General features: G+C 40.9%; 1 long non-coding RNA gene across 2 annotated transcripts; it reads right to left on the bottom strand.

Moving 5' to 3' along the window:
- Window positions 1-6,887: 6,887 nt before the first annotated feature.
- LOC142776518 (uncharacterized) lies at window positions 6,888-14,943 on the bottom strand. 2 transcript variants are annotated; one of them, XR_012887601.1, is made up of 3 exons: window positions 14,843-14,943; window positions 11,358-11,567; window positions 6,888-7,209 (listed from the first exon to the last, which is right to left on the bottom strand). It is a non-coding gene; the product is annotated as an uncharacterized LOC142776518 (long non-coding RNA). The 2 variants fall into 2 exon arrangements; XR_012887600.1 differs by lacking the exon at window positions 14,843-14,943 and having other exon boundaries at window positions 11,358-11,739.
- Between the last annotated feature and the right edge of the window lie 5,610 nt (window positions 14,944-20,553).

The following is a 20,553-nucleotide window of genomic DNA, read 5'->3' as shown; positions in this document are numbered from 1 at the left end:
CATACTTCGAAGAAAGAGACGGCAGCGCACAGAGTACACATAGCAAAAGAGTACAGGGATGAGCACAACCGTGTTGCGCTTGTCCCTATATTCCGTGTCTATGTGTAGGTTGTGTACAATCATCTTTTCCTTCCCAGGAGAACAGTGCTTCACTTAATTATACTTGCAGGCCATAGAAGAGACTCAGTTGACAAAAGCTGTTGAAGAAAAGAACATCCAAATTGATCAACTCAAGAGCGAGGTTTCATCACTGCAGAAGAAATTGCTCGTCTCCACCCTTCCTTAGGCAAGCTCTTTTATAAAACTCAGTTGCTTCTTACTGTGCAGGTTTGTTGTGTCAAGACAAGTATGCCAATATTCGTTATAATACGTGATAATATACTACAGTAGAACCTCGATGATACGAATTTGAAGGGTGCACGCAAAACATTCATACCATCCAGAAATTTTACGTACCAAAAACAAATTAAAGCTGATATTGAAGATGAACAAGAACTTTATTGGCAACTCCCTCTTTTTAAAAAAAATGCCTTTGATTTTCTTTTGCACTTTCCTGCTTTCCCAATCTCTCAATAAAGTGCCCCGGTTTCTTCAATCATGCTGCTAGCATGACGCATTCACACGTGATATCAAAAGGAGTGAAAGTGACGAAACTCATTGGAAATGCCCTCTCTTCGCATTCACATGTGATATCAAAAGGAGTGAAAGTGACGAAACTCATTGGAAATGCCCTCTCTTCGTCGTTGAAGCAGCTGGAAAACTGCGCCGCGAAGAAAAATTATTCCTGGAGAATTCACGCTAGAGAATTCAAGCGAAAAACGCCAGAGCGGTCGGAAAACTACATCCGGGCCCGTTCAAAACGTTCACGCTAGTTATTCCCCTCGTACTTATGCCACCACTACTTGAAAATTCATTCCATTTTGCCCGTTTTCTAAGGATTTCTGTTCGTACAGAGTTTTAGTTATGCAGGCAAAGCACTAATAGGAAACAGTTTACCCCTTTACAAACGTTGTTTTGGAAGGCACACCAGCAGAAACGACGTAAGTGGACGCAGTAGCGGTGACAGATTCAGCCGGCAGTGAATAAAAAAAAAAGACATGTTAGGGCATGCTAACTTGCTTGTTGCAGCACCATCTACTTCTGGTGTTCTCAGCGATCGTAATCCAAGCCAGACTCTCGATGAACCCGTCCTTGTCAAGGTAGTGAGCTTTGACCTGCGGCACGAGTAGTTTGCGATAACGCCGAAGCAATTCACTGCTGACGCCTTTGCCGCCATGTTAAATTAGCGGCTGGTTGTTTACATCATAGAGTTTGCTATAGTTTACATGACGATGTTTGAGAGTTACAGCAGCCGGTGTAACCAAAGCCGTCAAGCAAAAAGACGACTTGGTGTCGCGTGGCGGGAAAATCTGTCTCGGGTCGATTTTTCTCGCGGCGTGTTTTTCCAGCTACTAAAGTAAGGAAAATTCTTGCGACTTTTGCCACATTCACTTCCTTCAAGGCCAAAAGTGAACGGGCCTTCCTCCCACAGACAAGCCGCGTTGCGTCACGTGCGTGCAGTGGTCGATCGCACATTCGTATATTTCGAGGTGGCTGGGAAAACTGACTGTATAACATCCATTCACGGCGTATTTTATATAATGTAGTCCTTCTAAAACAACCTTAAAATGCACATCATCACGAAATTGCAACAACCGTAATCGTATCATAAAGGTTCTACTGTATTTCAATTTGGTTTGAAATTATTCATCGGAAATTTCTCTTCGCTTCGAACCTTAAGTTCACTATTCACACAAGCCTAATCTGTACTGACTGCCAGTGTGACTGAAAAGTGGATGGCGATTAGAAAATATAAATTTTTTTTCCCACTGTAATGTTCCGTCGTTACTGAGTGGGGTGCTTCAGAAAAGACATTGCTTGAGACCAGTGATGTTAGTGTAGCTGATGATTATACAGTCAAGCCCACATGTAACGGCTCCACTTAAAACGAACTTTAGCTTAAAACAAACAATATACACATGACCGTGAAAATATACATTGGTTTAATGGCACAAAATCGCACTTACAACGAACGACTTCGAGTGCCGCTGATCGGTTATAGTGAACAGAGTCAGGGGTCTGCCAACTTCCTGGGAAACCACTTTTGACCACCAATCAGGCATCGGCATGGTGCCCATACATTCTTATTGTTAAACGCCGACTCTGCCTCCGTGACCCTCTAGTTGCCGCTCTTCCCGACCCATGGAGAAAGGAAAGCTGCTTTCACTCCTCCATGCCCCGACTGCTTTTTGTTAGGCACCCCTCCATCCTTTGTCCCCCTGCTACTCTGAGCACCCCACACCGCCAGACGAGGCCTGCGTTTTAACACTGCCACCGATCCTTGGAAGACCGGTCGGCCATCTACCCTGTTTTTGATCTCTGGTAGTGTCGTTGGCATCGCTGGCCTGCAGTGACAAGACCCTTTGCCAACATCGTCGCCACCGACAGTCTGCGTCAAATGCCCGCGTGTACGCTACCCCACCGACTCTGATCATGTGCGATTCGTTTCGTGTTTAGGACTTGTTCTCGCTCACTTAGCTCTCGGCTCAGCATGCCTTCCGCGTGCGTGCGGAAGCGCAAAAATGGCTGTTAATTTGCGCAGAATGAATCGTGAAATATCAAAGTTCGTGAGGCCACGCAAACCTGCCGGCGCAACAAAACGATTTTTCGACCACGGCCGCTAATTCTTCGAACACTTCCGCGCGCAACGATCCAGGCGGCTGTGCTTTCACTTCTGCGCGTGCAGGCACTCTTTCAAGTTTTTTTACATGCGAGTTTGGCAGACCTTTCAAGCAAGCTACCCAACCTACCTCCTTCCCCTGTGTTTTGGTTTTCAAGGTCACCCTCCCACCGCGTTCTCCCCTCTCTTTACCGCAACTCCTTGCCCTTCTCTGGCAAATCTGCACCCCTCTCTTGATCACAACCCCTTCAAAAAAAACGTCGAAAGTGTCACTGCTTGGCTTGAGTGTAATGCGCGCGTTAGGTGCCGCGTTAAGTGCCGCGTTGCGGAGCGCTTGCTCCTAGCTTTTGACCACCTGTAAGCAAATTTGCCGCTTCGGGCGTCCCAGTATTCAGCTGGGAAGATGGTGAATATTTTGTGGGCGGCATCGACAGCTACATGCACGTGAAACTGTTTTCGCGAGGCCAACTTCGTTTACACTGGGCCCGATGCCAAGCCTGAAGCTGCCGAACAGGGCCACTGCGGCAGTGATTTGTCGCAGTGCGTCGTCGACTCCGACCTGGGAGAGCGGGTGGGACATCTGTTGGCATGGTTTAATTACGGCCGATCATGATGATGAAGGGAGGAGGGGGTAGGGCTTTCCTTCTTGGCTATGGGCCAGGTCAGATTTGTACCTTATTGATTAAATTGCGGAGTTATAAAACAGCAATAACAATGGCTGAGATATAGACCAATGCTTCAATTCAATAGCGTTGATAACAGGGGAGTCGTTGTGAGTAACATCTACATCTTCATTTATGCAAGCATTGCGAATCTCGTGTCCATTCGGATCTTTCGAGGTCGCCTGGAATGAAAGGGGTCACTTGCCCCTTTGGCAAAGATTTTTTACACCGAAAGCTAATATGAGATTCCAAATCGGATCACACGTGGCACCGTAATTGTCCTCCACCGCGGCCGCCGGTGCCGGTAGCCACTATCGCACAAAATAGAAACACAGTACCAAGGACACAGGAAGGCTTGAATCCGGGTCCGCTGAGTGCAAGCCCAATATTCTACCACTGAGCCACGCAGGTACGTGGGTCTTGTTCGCAAACTTGCCTTAGGCAGGCTTGAGGTCGGGAAGGAATCGCGTTAATATGAGTAGTAAACCATTTTAGAACAGCGAAAGAACAACCAGGCGTCACGTAGTGTGAATAGCGTAACAAGTGGGTCATCCAATGCTCCAACCCATTAAAAAATCTTGTTCTTGATCACCTATTACCTGTGGCACATACCCACTTGAAGCATAATTCCTTATCGTCGGCAGCTGCTGCATGGGCAATTGGCCAAAAATGCCTTACAAGTGTTTAACGGTTACCACGCTTCTCTGAAGAATGACGAAGGAAAGCATAGCGATCGCCGGCATACAACCCAGAAATTATTATTAATAATGCCGTAGTAGGTACCCAGCAAGTGTGCTAGCAGCAGTTACCCAGTGAGTGTTTTGAAAAGGCTCTGAGAGGCCGCTGTTGTAGCCTTCACTCTGACTGTGCTGTGCCTTCCACGCATGCCTGGCGTGTGCGTTTTTTTTTCTTTGACGAAAAGTGTTTTTGTTTTAACCATGCCGTTCTTGCATTTTTTTGCACGAGTGCACATATATACGCACATACTAAGTGCACGCCCAAGCCTCTGTCAACGCCACTGTTGGGAGTAACTTGGGAGGGCCTTCCAGCGTAACATTGCTTCCAGCGCTCTCACTGAACGTTGAACACACCAAGGGCACGTCATTCAGCACTTTTTAGCGGCGAAGTCTTAGAGTAACATAGTAAACGTAGAGCGGACACTCTCATTGAACCATGCGGCCCACATGACTGCTTGCACTCCTAGCGGCCAGCATTAAACTGTGTCAAGGTTCCTTTTCCGGCCTCGCCATCACGCCACAGTGGTGTAAGTTTTGGTTTGAGCATTCTTGTGCGAAAGTCGGGTGTTTCTTCTACTGTTATTTGGGAGTGCTTTAATCAGCTGCTTTTTTTAAGGTCAAACAGGCTGCGGTCACGGCTATTGCATATACATTGATCTTTTGGCAGTTCTTTTTGGTAAAAAAAAATGCACGCCCATTTAACAAATGAATAGTGTTTATTCAGACAGCACTACTAAACAACCATTATAAACAAACTAAACAGGAGTTTTTAGGTAATCCATTATCACTCTATTGGGAATCAATGCATAACGTTTAGTACTTATACAAACTGCAGTGTATTGAGCTTTTTCTGAAATAACATTTCTATGTAGAAAAAGCACCATCGCATCGAGCAAGCCGTAAAAAAGGTACACAATATTCACAAGCATATTCATTGTCAACACGAGCATTTCAACCACTCAGTAAAAAGTCAGAAGGTTGTAAAAAGTTTATCTATTTATTTTATTTATTTATTTACAGGTACTGCTGGTCGATTGAGCCGTTACAAGGATGGGGCATAAATCTAATCATTGTTTACATGAAATAGCAAGAAAAATCTCACACAAAAAATCTAAAAACCCCAATATGTTATTACCTATAGACAGTGAAGAAATTCTGACATAATAACTATCATGTCAAGCATAAAAAAGCAATGCATATGCAAAAAAAACACAAGCATTTTCAAATCACAATATTTTACTCCACCACCTGCATTATCCGTACATCATTCATCACAAAACATTAACCACCACAATACATGCCACACGAAATTTGTGTGATTCGGTATATTCAATGAAATTTCAAAAAAAGCTAGCATTCACAAAGTTTTATTTAAAAAATTTTCTATAGTCTTGAGTCCGAATTTTTTAACGTTTCACAATTCCGTACAGTTTTTGTGGTTCTAGGAAAATAAGAGTATGCGTATGTGTTCATACGAGATTTGCGGATGTGAACGTTGCTGTGTTAGTCACTTCGTACGTTCTGAACAGGGCGCGGAACGAGGTACTGCGCCACATCAACGTTAAATTTATTTTGAGAAAGCAAAAACAAGAGTTTTTGCCTGGCTACATGCACGACGGTGCTCCAAAATGGTGGGTAAGTTTAGTTGTTGCAAGATTTCTGTCACAGAATTAGTTCGAGAGTATCTTGAAAGAATAAACCTAGCCGCTTTTCTTTGTACTGGCTCAACTTTATTGATTGATATGTAGCATTTTGTATACGTCCCAAAACCAACATATGATTGTGAGAGACGCGGTAGTATAGGACTCCGGAAATTTTGACCACCTGGGGTTTTTTACCATGCACCCAAAGCTGAGCACATGGACCTACAAAGTTTTCGCCTGCATCGAAAATGCAGCCACCACAGCCGGGATTTGATCCCACTACCTGCTGGTCAGCAACTCGCTCAACTTAATTGATTAGTCCTTTCTGATAAGGGTCCCATATGATACTTGCATATTCTTATGTAGGTCTTACTAGAGCTAAATAGGCTGTTAACCTTACTGAGCCTTGATGCAAGAATCAACGTGAATAATCAGACAAGTTTTAAAGAAAGCAACATGAAAACCAAAACTCCATGAGTATTGCTCTTAGAAACGATCTAGCTCTCAGCCCATGACAGCAAGGTTATAGCAATGTTTAATGGTGTAGGCGTCGTCGTCCACAGAATAAACTCCTACTGCTTGGCCATAGGTGCGCTGTAGCTCGATGACTCCTTGTTTCCGGCGGTTTAGGTGAAATTCAGGGTGGGTCTCTACTGAAACGTTCCGTAAGATGCGGTGACCTCACATACGGAATTATTGGAGTATGGAAGACGTATGATGCGGGCTCTGCATAAGACGTATGATGCGGACTCCGCATCTTATGGAAAGACGTATCTTGCGGAAATTACTGAAATGTGTGCATGTTACATCTGAATCTAGTGCAAAGCAATATATTGTGTAAATTGAATAGACGTCCACATCTTGAGTACATGCAATACTGTGTACAAATCACAATATTTCCTAAATGTGCATGATGAGGGATTGAATCATCGGCATCTTACTAATTGTCGTGATGCGGAAGCAAAATTTCCTTTTAAATAAAATACATTACAAAACTACTAAATTAACATGCTAGCGATCATAAATGGTGGTTATTTGCAACACATTATTGCAGTGTTCTATGCAAGACTTAAAGAACTTATAAAGTTATTATTATCAATAGAGAAGCATTAATATACACATCAGCCCTGCTACAATCAATATGTTTTTTATTTGTCTGTATGCTCCAGCTGTGAATAGTGACATTGCAGTGTTGATCGTACACAAATGAGGTGACTGCACCGCAATTTCACGAGCTCCACCTAAGCCACAGGGTGGTGGCACAATGTAACAGCAATTTTAGAACGAAATCTTTAAACATAAATAATAATCATAGCACTGTGAAAGTGTGGCGCTGTGTTTATCTCATGAATGCCTTGTGGAGATCGGCGAAATGCTGCTTGAGGCTTCGGCACCACTGTAAATTTCGAAGGTCACTGTGATAGAACTTATGTGACCTTCATAGGCACCTGGAAATGAAAATAATTGGCACAAATAATGTCAGAGACACATGTTAGCACAATAGTTTACATGCACAAGAAATATAACACACAGAATGAAACTGAAAATTTAAGGCACACAATCCTTCATGGTATGCATATGAGAATAATAGAAGGAATGAGTGTATAAATTAGTTCTGCCACATCAAAAAAAAAAACAGCATGCTTATCACAGTGAAAATAACTAGGTTGTCACGATTTTCAATGGTAGAGATGATCGATTATTATGTCCTTATGAAATTATAATTTAAACGCTTCCTGCACAGTAAAACTTTAGGAACTGCAAGTGAAAGCTCTCAATGTTCATTTAATAGTGTGTGCATGTACATCTGCTGCCTTTATACTATACAGTTTGTGCACAAAATTGGCATCTTGAACAATTTTGAGAGTTAAACCTATGCAACTTATGAAGGTTAAAATCACCATGAAATCAAGCAGGACCAGGCACGTGCCATTAAAAATCTGTGCAAGCCAGATAACTATAATCGAAATGCACACATATAGGGAAGCAAGAGTAACAGAAATTCGGCTGCTGACCCGCATGTCGCGGTATCAAACCCCGGCTCCATTTCCTATGGAGACAGAAATGCTGTAGGCACGTGTGCTCAGATTTGGGTGTAGGTTAAAGAACCGCAAGTGGTCGAAGTTTCCAGTGCCCTCCACTACGGCGTCTCTCATAATCATATAGTGGTTTTCGGATGTGAAACCCCACATATAAATCAAGAATAACAGAAATAAACTGCCAACAGAAAAGTTGGGTGCATATGCTATCTGTAAGTGCTTACACCTTACTACATACAGCATGCTCATTCCATTTTAAATACCGATATTGAAAATAACTGCTCTATTAGGAATGTAAAAGGTAAGTTAGAACTGAACGACTCTACAAAAAGTGACCCTATTATGACATCACGTTTTCTTATAACAAAATTGACTAAGACTCTCAAATATCATTATGCAAGGAAAAAATCTTCAGAAGAACAATCAAGTTTGAAGTCATAATTATTTATATGGCTACTATGACTATAACCAAGAAATCGACCTCAATATGGCTAATGTTAGTTTTAAGGCCTATGTTCACTAGACAATGAACTATACCACAAAAAGCACAGCATTCAGGCAAAGCACCACACAAAAAAAGAAAGCAGTCCTTTTTGTTATTACCTACAATGCCTTTAAAATGGTATTTTTACCTCTACTTTCCGCTTTTTATCTAAGTAACTGGTGTGAAACAAGTTAGCTGAAAATGCACTGTGCCTCCAAAACCTGTTGGTTGAATCTGAATTTTTAAAAAATGGTGAAGCTTGCACTAAATTAGGCTCCACAAGCCTTGGAACAGTGAGACTACATGACTCTTAGGACTACTTTAGTTACTTGTGTTTTGTTTCTGGGCCTAAGCATAAAGACAAGGGCTTAACTGAATTGCTGCTAACAAACAAATGCTTTCGAAATTGCCCGAGCGTCAAAGGATGCTCAGCCATTTGTTGTTTTTTGCACTGGGCTATTCCACACCAAACATACAAACCATACTGCCTGGCGACCATCACAGATGTATAGTTTAAAAATGATGGTAATTTACTCTTCTGAAAATAGTTATTTGCGGAAATGTTTTGAAGAGAAAAGAGTAGTGGTCACGTGGGTACCTTCAGAATTTCGCAGAATGTCGTGCGGGTGTTATTTGTGAGAAAAATTTCAAAGTACCGCTTTTTCTTGCCATATCATATTTGATCTACATATTAGGTAAAGATGCTTCTTAAAGTATTTGAAGTCAAGTAACATTAGTGCAATTTTTCTGCTACATAGGCTTTGAAGAATTCAGCCAAACTGTTTATCGTTTGCATTTCTTGTATGGCAATACTGCATTTTGTATGAATATTTGAGCCACAAATACTCACTGCACAGAAGTCATATTTTACAAAAAAAAATAATGTTAGGTCTAGATTACAAATATCACTATATAATCGTTTTTGTCTACATTGAGATGCAATTTGAGCTGTGTGTTTATCTAATTGAAAATTACTTTTATATGTAAGTTGAAAGCAAATAAACAGTTCTTGTTACATGGCAAGTGTTATCATTACAATTTCTATTTAAATGAGGAAAATGATTTTTGAAGTCTCCTATTGAGAGCCATGGGGAACTTCGGAACGGAAGCTGTCGTACATCAAATGCAGAAAACAGCCATCATAAGAAAACTTCAAAAATTCATTTCTACTTTAAGACAAAGTGTAATCATATAACTTGCCATATAAAGAGAACTGCTTCCTTGCTTTTGATGTGGCGAAAAAATTGCACTAATATTACTGAGCTTCATGCACTATACACAATCACCTTTACTTAATACCAAGACCGAATTTGGTGTAGAAGAGGCAGTATTTTTGAAACACTTTACTTTTTACAAACAACACCCAGACGACATCCTGGGAAGTCCAGAAGGCACCAACGTGGCCTAATATTTTGTTCTCTGCGATATACTTTAGCATTTTGCTGTTTTTAGAAAAATACAGTAAACGAGCACAATATTTTTTTTTCAAAACACATTTAGGGCGGTTGGCAAAATGGCTGGGATGTTTGATGCGTAATTGCCTCACTGCCAGCATTTATTCTTTCGAAGCTCAAGCTATCACCTCTCTGTTACTGCCTCCCTCACATACAATGGCTGCATAGGAAAGAAAAAGAAAGGCAGTTCCGACAAAGTTCACAAGGCAAGATATTTTCATGTTGGATAAATTCATTACCATAAACACCAGCAAAATACCATTCATTTTGAGTAGTCCAAGACACAAGCTATATACCAGCATACTAAGAGCCAAGCACAAACTTTTCAATTGAACATGTGTGGTGATAGACAGGAAGCACTTATTGCAAGACTGATCAGTCTGTAATTAACTAAATGAAGTACAATGCACTGTTCAATCCAACACCACATAGGCATCTTTGCTATAGCAAAGCCATGTGTCATTGATTCATGCACTAGATGGGACATTGCAAATGTAACAAAAAAGGTGAAAAAAGAAAACAAGGAAAAAAAAGAAGAAAAGGGGGATGCAAAGTAGGAGCAGTGTAGCACTACTTTTACTTTGCATTCCCCTTTTCTTTCTTCTTTTTTCTTCTTTTCTATCATTTATCTTTTTTTTTGCTTCCCTTACCCCCAACCTCTGATAGGAGAAAACTTTGTATCAGCGACACCTAACTTGAAAAGAAGCAAGGGCTGCACTCTTCTGCGTTATAGGTTTTTTTTCAGACAAACATTTCCAACAGGCACACACGCCTATACCAAAAGATGATGTCATTACTGACCCCATATAAACTACGCCAAGGATGATAAAGTGACTTCTAAAAAATAGGTCCTCCTATCGCAACATTGGCCAGCCTGTCTGAAGCACTTCTACTGTTCACCCTGATTACCCCACTAGATGTTTCCATCTGTCGACTCACATCTTCATTTTGGATAACACTAAGACGAGCTTACATTGATGAATACGCACGAAAGTTTAGTGATGTATCATGTATCAGATTAAGCAACTCTGTTATAAAATTATTGATAGCTTGCTTCCAGGCTTTTTATACTGTAGCCTGAAACTTCGTAATGTCTTCTATGCACATGAACCAGATTGACAACGTAATGCACAACATGCTTAAGAATACTGCGAAGAACAAGATAACGACAAAACGACCAGCCACCCAAAATTTTCGCTGTACATGTTTATAAAATGTTCATGTACCCCAAACGAGGTGCTTATAATACAAGCTGAAAAAACCTACAAGTAGGGCCTTGGAGTCTTCTGGAAGTAGACGTGTTGCATTTTTTCTGTAGACGGCTTTACACCCATAAGTGAGGAACATAACTCTTGTATAATGAAGAATGTTGGCAGCTATCAGTTATAGAAAAACCTAATGCAGCTAATCTTCCCCGACACATCTGTACATTTAGAGAGGTGACGTAGCTTCTGTGATTGTGGCAGTAACTCCAACAGGACCAGTGCAAAAATTGGCACTACTTGGCTAGACAAATGTCCAAACATGCCTGCCCGACTCCCTCTAGCCATCCCGGCTGAATCTGACACATGATTTCTTAACTGCTGGCTGAACAAAAACAAAACCACTGAAGCACTCACAATACACAGCGTGAAGTTCCTCTGGAGTGGTCAACTTCGTCTTCTGCGATGAAAGAGCAGCACAGTGTACTGATAAGGCACTCCTTGCAATGGTTTTCAATGCCACACAGTGACCTTGCTGTTCCTGTCGAAGAGAGCTTCGGGAACTTGGAGGGTGCTTGCTCTTTTCTGGGGGCTGCTGCCGCTCCTCGTTTTCTGCTCAAGGTCAACCTGCGTAAAGTTGTAGACGAGGCTTTAAGAGTTGTATATAATGATATACAAATTTTCGCTGAACACACATTTCCTCGTGGCACACTGAGGAATTTCTTATAAAACTTAAGGCCTCGCATATGCAAACATTTACAATCGATCCGAAGATGCACTCGACTCTAAAGAAGCAAGTTTGTTATGTAGTGTATAAAGAAAGGTCATTCAGCACAACCACAACTACAGTTGCACACGAAAACGACATTTTACACGATCCTGTTTATATACATGGTCCATTTTATTTTATTTACACGGTCCACTTTACACGGTCCTGTTTTACACGATCTGGTCTGCATGAACTCTTCAACCGGGAACCATATAGGTTGAAAGACACACACAGACTTTGAGACAAACCTAGTTTCCCGTGGAGCATCCTCTTGCACTATAACAACACACCTCAATCTAGTTAGCTGGTCAGAACGAGGTGAAAACAGCTCGCACTTGAAAAGCACGGGCAGAAGGAATGATGCCTGCACCCTGTGCTTTCTGTACATTCTTGTTGAGGGTGCAGTTTTCACCTTATCCTTATGCCATTTCGCATTTATAACATTGTTCGCTGCATAATCTCTGTGGCGTTAAAGTGTGTGATACCGTCATGTGTATCCCATGTAATTTATAAATATAGAATACAAGATCGCTTGATTCAAAAATAACAAAGTGCATCCAGCGCCATGTCCTGTAGCCATTCTTTAGGCAAGTGGCAGAATGATTTATTCTTCAAAACATATCTTACTTGTAACTACTACAAAGAGCTAACTCGTACACTGGCACAATCTGTTTGCCTCTTCAGAATATAAGGTACCTTTTTTACACCAGAATATCTTCAAGAAGAATAGAAGTGTTGTAATTATGAAGAAAGAAAAGTAGAAGAAAAAAAGATAACCTGCCCTGTACAGCGACCGAGCCTGCGAACTTCGAATAACATGTCCGATGCTCTATCAACTGAGCTACCATGGCGGCTATCCCTCTTCCATTTTGTACGGTATATATGTGCATTTATACATGGAAGAGTCAGTCAGCGCTGCCTGTTACCATTATGGCGAGTGTGCGACACCTTTTTTTTGTCTACTGGTAATTCCATTACGATTGCAATTACGTTACAATTACTTCCAATATCCCTATACTTCTTTGGCAGAATTATGCATCTGTCAGTTCTCAGAAAATCTGCTAGTCAAAGGAGGAGGCAATAGTTCGCCCTCCCACCTAAATGCATGTACTTGAACACATGCACAACTGATCAAAAAAAAAACAAGTCATACACCGCTAAGATTACTGAGATTCACTGTTTCAGATTCATGAGTAAAGGAAAGAACTATAAATTTAAGGGTTTGTTGTCTTTGTTGAACACATTATAATGAGAACTAGCAGAAAATGATGCCAAACAAACTATAGGGGATGTTATCAAAAGTAACTTTAACAAAATTGTGAAAAGAAAAGTGAACAAAAACGTAACTTGGCAACGTTTTTTGACAATTGAATTGACATTACTTTTTATAACATCCCTTTATTTTACTCGGTAATGTTGTCGGGTAATTCTCATTATTAGAGTGGTGAGTAGGCTGACAAAGAAAGTATATGGCATTGATACTTCTTTTGAACACCTAAAAGTTTGAGGAACTTAAAAGAGTGGAAGCTACTTTGAGTAGACCAGAATATTTAGTTGGAGCGAAAAAAAACGTACACACATTTTTAAAAGGCTTTTTAACCTATTTTGAGACATAAAAGTGTATGCTGCCAGTAATGTTAAGTACCATTACTTTTGTCACACTATGCACTGTAGCAGGTGTAGTTAGAGTGGTGATAGTGAAGGATTAATCAAGCACGCTACCAACAGCGTTCACATCAATTGTCGCGTATTTTAAAAATAAACCTGCTGTATAGTAAAAAAAATTTTAGAGCATTTATGATTTTATCCAAATCAAGTTAAACCGACAGGGTAAGCAAACCATTTGCATAAAATCAAAAGGCATAAAGTGATTCATGTATTACAACTATGTGAACAATTTCAGCAATGCAGGGCAAAGTGACAACAGTTCTATTAAAAACCCCTCTCATTATAACATGCATGAAAAGCACCACACCAGAATATTTTATAGTGCATGTAATATCGAGACTACTAGACTGTCTATTGACCTTTTAGAAGAAGGGTATCTCCTTCACATTCAAGGGGCAACCACTTAGCCTTTTCCTGAGCTTTTCTGTGAATATTTCCTGAATTTCAGATATCATTAGGATTGATTTAGAGTAAACAGATTTTGCTTACGCATTGAAACCTAGTTCTGTATGTAACTGCAATTATGAGTGCCAAACCATCTCCAATTAATTTTTAACATTTAACTCATTTTTTAACTGCAGCAGCACAACTAGCTATGGGTGCCCAAAAAGTAGCTAGAAACAATACCTTTACCTCTTTGAGCCTTTTGGAAGTGTTCAGCTTCTCAGTGCTCACCTTACAACATTTTTTTTAAATACGTGTTTGTATGCCCACTGCTCTTGCTCCTTGTACAGTGAAAAGGAGCACATGGCAAGAAGAGACAAGAAAGAAGCATAGCGAAAAAAAGCGAAATAAGCGAGGACCTCTTTTGTATCGTACAATGTGTGTAACATTACTATTGCGACAACATATAGACAAATTATCACGGCTATGTATCCATTGTAGATTCATACACAGCTGCAACACCACGACTAAATTTCAACCTTGTGTTGGTTTAGGATCCCTTTATAGTGGCAAGCTAATGATATCTGCATTTGTTTGGCACATATTAAGATGCAGTGAAATGCGATATGGTAATCTCATTTAGAATGCACGTCATGTGGCTTCATTGTATATGTTGCCACAAGTAACTCTGGCTGCAAAGCAATATGGCAGAGCCTAAACAGACGTCACCGACCACTCCAATCTGAACTTGCCTTTGCTACTTGCCCATTATCATCCCAGCAAAAAATGAATGATTGAATCTGCTACAGATATGTGCTAGCTTATGCTAAGCACCAAGTATGAAGAATGTTTTGTCATTATTGAGATCAGTTATTTGTTCAAGAACACTTGCTTTCAAGCACAAATACATTGCTGTCGAAGCATCAAGACTCAAATATAAAGCAAAAAGAAGTGTCTCTTTAAAAATTACAGGCCATAAGGTGCAAGATAAATATTTGACACACTTGGGATGTAAGGCACGCACAAGAAGTGCTGCCATATTATACTTTTCCTTGTGTTGAAACCTGCTTGTTTTACTCACCCAACACATTTGTAAAGATGCCGTGAAAACACCAAGGAGCTGATGCAGCAAGGTTGAACACATGTCTAGGGATTTCACCATTCCTAGGCAGCCCTACAGCCTCCACAGTCCTGCAACCATATGTAAGATAAATATAGTTCTACCCAAAGTTCTTGGTTTACAGACACACATGCAAGACGCATAACCACTCTATAGGAAGTTTGCATGATAATGCGCTGGGTAGCAAAACGGATGCCAATATCAAGTATCCCGGCCTGCCGCTTCTTTCTTTCCGTTCTTAATTAATCAATCCATGGTTATTAAATGTTCCCCCAATGTGAAGTGTACTGGCAGTCCGGTGAAGAATTGCAATGTATTTAGAACACAGTCCAATTCATGGCAAGTAAGCATGCAATAGCGTTTTGTCTGCTCTTCGAGAAAAGAGCATGAACTTTAGCTATAACCCATGTTTTTTATACACACCATTCAATTTGATATAAAAGTTGTGAGCATTATGTAAAGGAACACGGATTCATGTTTAATCAAAAATTTTTTATAATGTACTGATATGAATGCAATTAACTGAATATGAAACGATAAATTTTGCTCGAGAATTTAGAGTTATGAACACTATCGCACTTGCCTGCTGCATCTTGTTCAAAACAGCGGCAAGATAGGCTAGTTTGTGTAGGTGAGTAGTAATGAGCAGTGCAAAGTACCAACAAGAAACACCAGTAACAACAGTATGGGGCAAGCACAGACTGCCAACTGTATAATTTATTACACAAAAGTTCGCCTGAATATCAGTCAGACAACTTGTGCAAATGAAGGTCCAGTTGGGCATTAACAAGTTACGAAATCAACAATGCCTGCTTTCACTAACAGGAGCCTCATTCACATAAAGTATGCAGCGATAGGCCCCTTCCTACTGAAACGTTTCGTATGAAATCTTACGGAAAATATATGGACTCCGTAACATTTCCTTATGCTACATATGGAAAACCTAAGGAGTTTTATGGAAATATACGGAAGGTGTATGGCATTTACGGAAAGCTTCTTATGGAGTATACGGAAGGATAAGGAAATTGTATGGCGTATACGGAAGGCTTTTTATGGAGTATACGGAAGGATAAGGAAACTTATGGAGCATACGGAGAGTCATTATGGAAGATATGGAAGGATAAGGAAAGTATATGGAGTGTACAGAAGCTTTCATAAGGAAAATGCAGAATGTAAGGTCTTACAGAAATTTACAGATTTTGTAAGGTGCTTACGAAAATGTGCAATAGTGTATGAAAGGCATGTGGATTGTTGCAAAAATGTGGAAAGTGTACAGTTGTTTTCACATTTTCATTAGGAAATCCGAGCTCTATAAAGTTTTAAATGAATTCACAGTGACATATATAGTGCAAAAGAATAACGCAGGCTAGTCTGTGTTGTCAGTCACCGCTGTTCGCCCTTTTCCAGAATGAATACAATTTCTTCAGATGACCAGGTGCTAAATTCTGTCAAACGGAAAATGTGTCATTCACAAGGAATGACAATAACTGTCAATTTACTTGCATGCTGTCAAACAAAAACAAATCAAGCAAAAAGCATAACTTCAAGGGCTTGTTTTTTCGTAGAAACAATAATAATGAGAACTAAATTCAATGTGAAAGAACTTGTCAATATTAATGAAACTGTTCTCATTAACATTGGCAAAGAGAAATGTCATTTTAAAATATCGACCATGAGCTTAGCTCTCCTGAGCACCGACAAAAGAAATGAAAATCTATGAAAACTAATTGCATGTAGCCTAAAAATAATTTTTATTGATAGTATGTGCTCCTAAACTATAAATACAGCTATACACAACTTGCCACAGCTTCACGAAAGAAACGAGGTAGGGGCAGAGGGAGTGGTCAGAAAAATAATTAAGTATGAGAGCACAACTGATATGTACGAACATATATTGGTGCTTATTATTGATGCTCGGATGGTCGTGTATAGAGCTGGGTTGTTTTGAGATTTTCAAAAGCATTGTTTCAGACCACCATGCAGATTACGCTTTAATTGTAGTGCTACATAAGACACAATTTATGGGCCAGCTTTAATGAATAAGAAGAATATAGGTTAAAGAAATGCTTTAAAATATATCATATCATGGCTGCATGGACGCATACAAGCTATGTAAAGCGCAATAAAGTGAGGACGCATGAGCTTCTCTTGATGCTTCAGTTCTACATAGATGCTTCAACTGTGCTGCAAAGAAATATAACCAATATCTGTGTGTGCAACATTGTCCATTTTAAACTATCTAAATGTATATATATAATTCCTACTGCGAGTTAAGCTACGTAGCACTCCATAACTCTTCCTTTTATTAAAGGCAATTTTTCAAACAATCGACGTTATTCATTTTCTGTCTCATGACTTCGTGCCCGCAATTCTTGGTTTGGCTCGATCACAATTGTGCAGCCCTTATTTTGGAGAAATCAAAAAACATCAACCAAAATATATTTTGGAACTGCTTCTCGGTGATATCGCCTTCCCTCAGCTGCCACAGCTTGAGATGAGTCATATAGCAAGTCTCGCGCATACCTAGGGCCTACCCTTGAAGAAACTGGTCCGGCTGTGAAATGCTCAGTTTTATCTCAAATAAATTTTTTGGTTTGAGTTATCTCACTTCTCGAGTCCCTTCACAATCAAGCAGACCCAATGTTCCCCTTAGTCCTTACTATTGGTATATTATAAAATAAATTGAAAAATAATAATGAAAATAAAAATACTAATAACTGTTGCGCAAAAAACACAGTTCCACATACGTACTTGAACGCAATATTGCTTTTATTTTGTTTTAGAACCTAAGGCATTAGAAAAGATAGCAGTACAATAAAAACGTTGAAAAAAAAAACCCAAAAAAAATTGACTTGGCGAGACTCGAACCTGCGCCACTCAGTTGAGCTCGTGTACGTGAACTGAGGACGTTAGCTTGCTAAGCTAATCACGGTGGAGGTTGGTCTGCGTTTAAGTTATGTATATAAATTTGCTTTTTACACGCTATGTGTTGGCATATTTATGTACGATATGCGATCGTATCTATTGTTGTGTGCATATGTTTTGTGATTGTATATACGTCACATGCTTTTCGCATGTCTTTCAACTATAGATTGCTGCCCCGCCGCGGATGAAAAGAAGTATTTTTACACCCACACACATGCTTGAGCAGTTGAAGGTTGTTTTCCGGGGCTCTCTTGCGATTGAGTCGGCCACCACAGAGAATTAGAGTGATACGCCTATAATCCCTGCATCTAGCTGTATTCCACTTAGTAGCTCTATCGCTTGATGACAAATCGAGCGCGGGGCGCGACGCTATTGCGCACGACCATGCCTCGCGTAGCGGCGATGTCAGCTGATTGCGCCGGCCGGCTTGCTTCGATTTGCTCCAGAGCAAAGAAATGTCATACCTTGAAAGAATGCGTACTGCACTATGTCAAAATGTTACTGCTTTGTAGCCATCCTATGATTCTTTGAGAGTTGATAACTCTGATATCACTACTGTAGAGCTTTGCGTCGGCGGCACGCACCGAACGTGAAACCGCACTACGTTAGTCGTAGAAGCAGTAGGAGGCTGTCGTCTGCTAGAACAAAAACAAAACAGACCTTTGAAAATATTCATAAGTTGTAACTTGTTTTTTGAATAACCATTTATCACTTTTAAAGTTATTTTGCCAGATAACGTACTTTTTTTTCAGTTTATAGCAACGACCGATGTTTTTTTTTATTTTCCTCACACAGATATCCAAGTCAAATCCATTCACAGCTAAAGCCACATGTTGTTTGTCTTCTTTGTTAACGTAGGCATACGGTTTCGTTGCATCTCTCATGTGTTCCCGCTGCAACACACGAGAGCACGAAATGTTAAATTTACGCAAGGAAGGGCCGTTCATCGTTCGTAAGATGTGCTAAGATTGCGCCCTATTCCCGCGGTTGTTCGAGTGCGGATCAAGTGCGAGTCGTCCAAGGAATCGGCGGGTTGGGCGGGCGCCCAAAGGACTCCGAGGTGACGGCTGACGCCTGCGGTTGCTTCCCTCAGGACAGTGTGAATGAAACTAAAGGTAAGGAGGACACTTTTTTATGTAGACGAAGTATGCCACTCAGTGCAAGTGTGTGTTGCTGCACTCGAACGAGGCGTCGTGAAACGGCAACTTTACGCGCCTTTGCGAGTGCGGTTGCCGATTTGCTTTGACAACGCTAACGCCAGCAGAGCCATTGGGCATCGGCGCGGCCTTACTGGAGCTAATTCGAGACAACTGCGGCAACATGCATGTGTATGGTGATCGATTTTTTCATATGTGCAATGTAGTGAGGAAGACGCACATGGCGCTTGCTACGTTGTTGATTAAACGTAGCCTGCAGTGCCATTTGATGCAAAGCAGCATTTTGTTTACGTTCGCGGGCGATACAATTTGTAACTTGGCTCGATTCACCTAGCCAACCGCCTAAGTGGGTTGATTAGCATGCATTCACGGTAGAGCGTTATTATGCCCCTAAACAGTGGTGTGTGCTTGTTAAAAGATATAATGTGTGTACCTAGTGTAGAGAGAGAGAGAGGTGTTCGTGCAATCTGCATATGTACCTGCAAGACGCTTTTGCTTGTAACTAATAATGTACCGGCCAGCACCTACATTGTACGCCTGACTTTGAAGAAAACTTGCATGCACAATGTGAGATTTTGTAATCTGCCAGAGTTGCTTTTTATAAAATAATACACTGCCAGCATGTTCAAAATATGTTTCGCTGCTGTGTGGCAGGAGTGCGGTTATCACGCTGTTGTGTAGTTGCTGATGCAAGCACTTATAGTTTTGATGCGTTAATATTTCTCATCTAACTCATCAGGTGTTTGGCTGTTTCAGCACAAACAAGATATCTTCCAGCCCGGTGACCCTGCAATTTTTTTCTGCACACAGCGCAAACACCGAGATGTACCCACTCGCAGATGGTCGCGTCAAGCGCATATTTACCTTGACTAAAATGTCGAATCAAGTTTTTTCATCGACCGGTCCCTGCCCTGAGTGCTAACGTCTTGGCAAACAAGACACATTGTTATGGACACTGCACACACCACACACAATATTCACAGATGAACCGATATTCTCAATACCTTTCAATGCACACTACATGCCGCAATCAACAGTGCACATTTTTGAAGGCTATGCCGCTGTTCCTCGCACAGGCCATTACGTGTGTTCACTTCTTCAAGATAAACAGACAGCGTAGCAAATATTTTACCACACAGTTTACCACACAGCTAGACGTTTGCTGACACATACTACAGCTAATGTCGACATTCTAACGTGAAGTGTAAGCTTTGAAAAATTAAAACTTGCCCCAAACACCGCACGACTGTACCGGGCTGAGCCACCAGCGGGAGTGTTTTTCCAGCCACGCCTTTTACATGTGCCAGTGACATCATGCTGTGACGTACCTTGGTAGGGGCCTATCGCTGCATACTTTATGTGAATGAGGGTCCTGTTAGTGAAAGCAGGCATTGTTGATTTCGTAACTTGTTCATTCCCAACTGGACCTTCATTTGCACGAGTTGTCGGACTGATATTCAGGCGATTTTTTGTGCAATAAATTGTACAGTTGGGAGTCTGTGCTTGCCCCATAGTGTTGTTACTAGTGTTTTTTGTTGTTACTTTGCACTGCTCATTACTGCTCACCTACAGAAACTAGCCTATCTTGCC

This window comes from Rhipicephalus microplus, chromosome X (genome assembly GCF_043290135.1).
Source record: "Rhipicephalus microplus isolate Deutch F79 chromosome X, USDA_Rmic, whole genome shotgun sequence".
NCBI classification, from domain to species: domain Eukaryota; kingdom Metazoa; phylum Arthropoda; class Arachnida; order Ixodida; family Ixodidae; genus Rhipicephalus; species Rhipicephalus microplus.
This window is presented reverse-complemented; position numbering and strand designations above follow the sequence as displayed.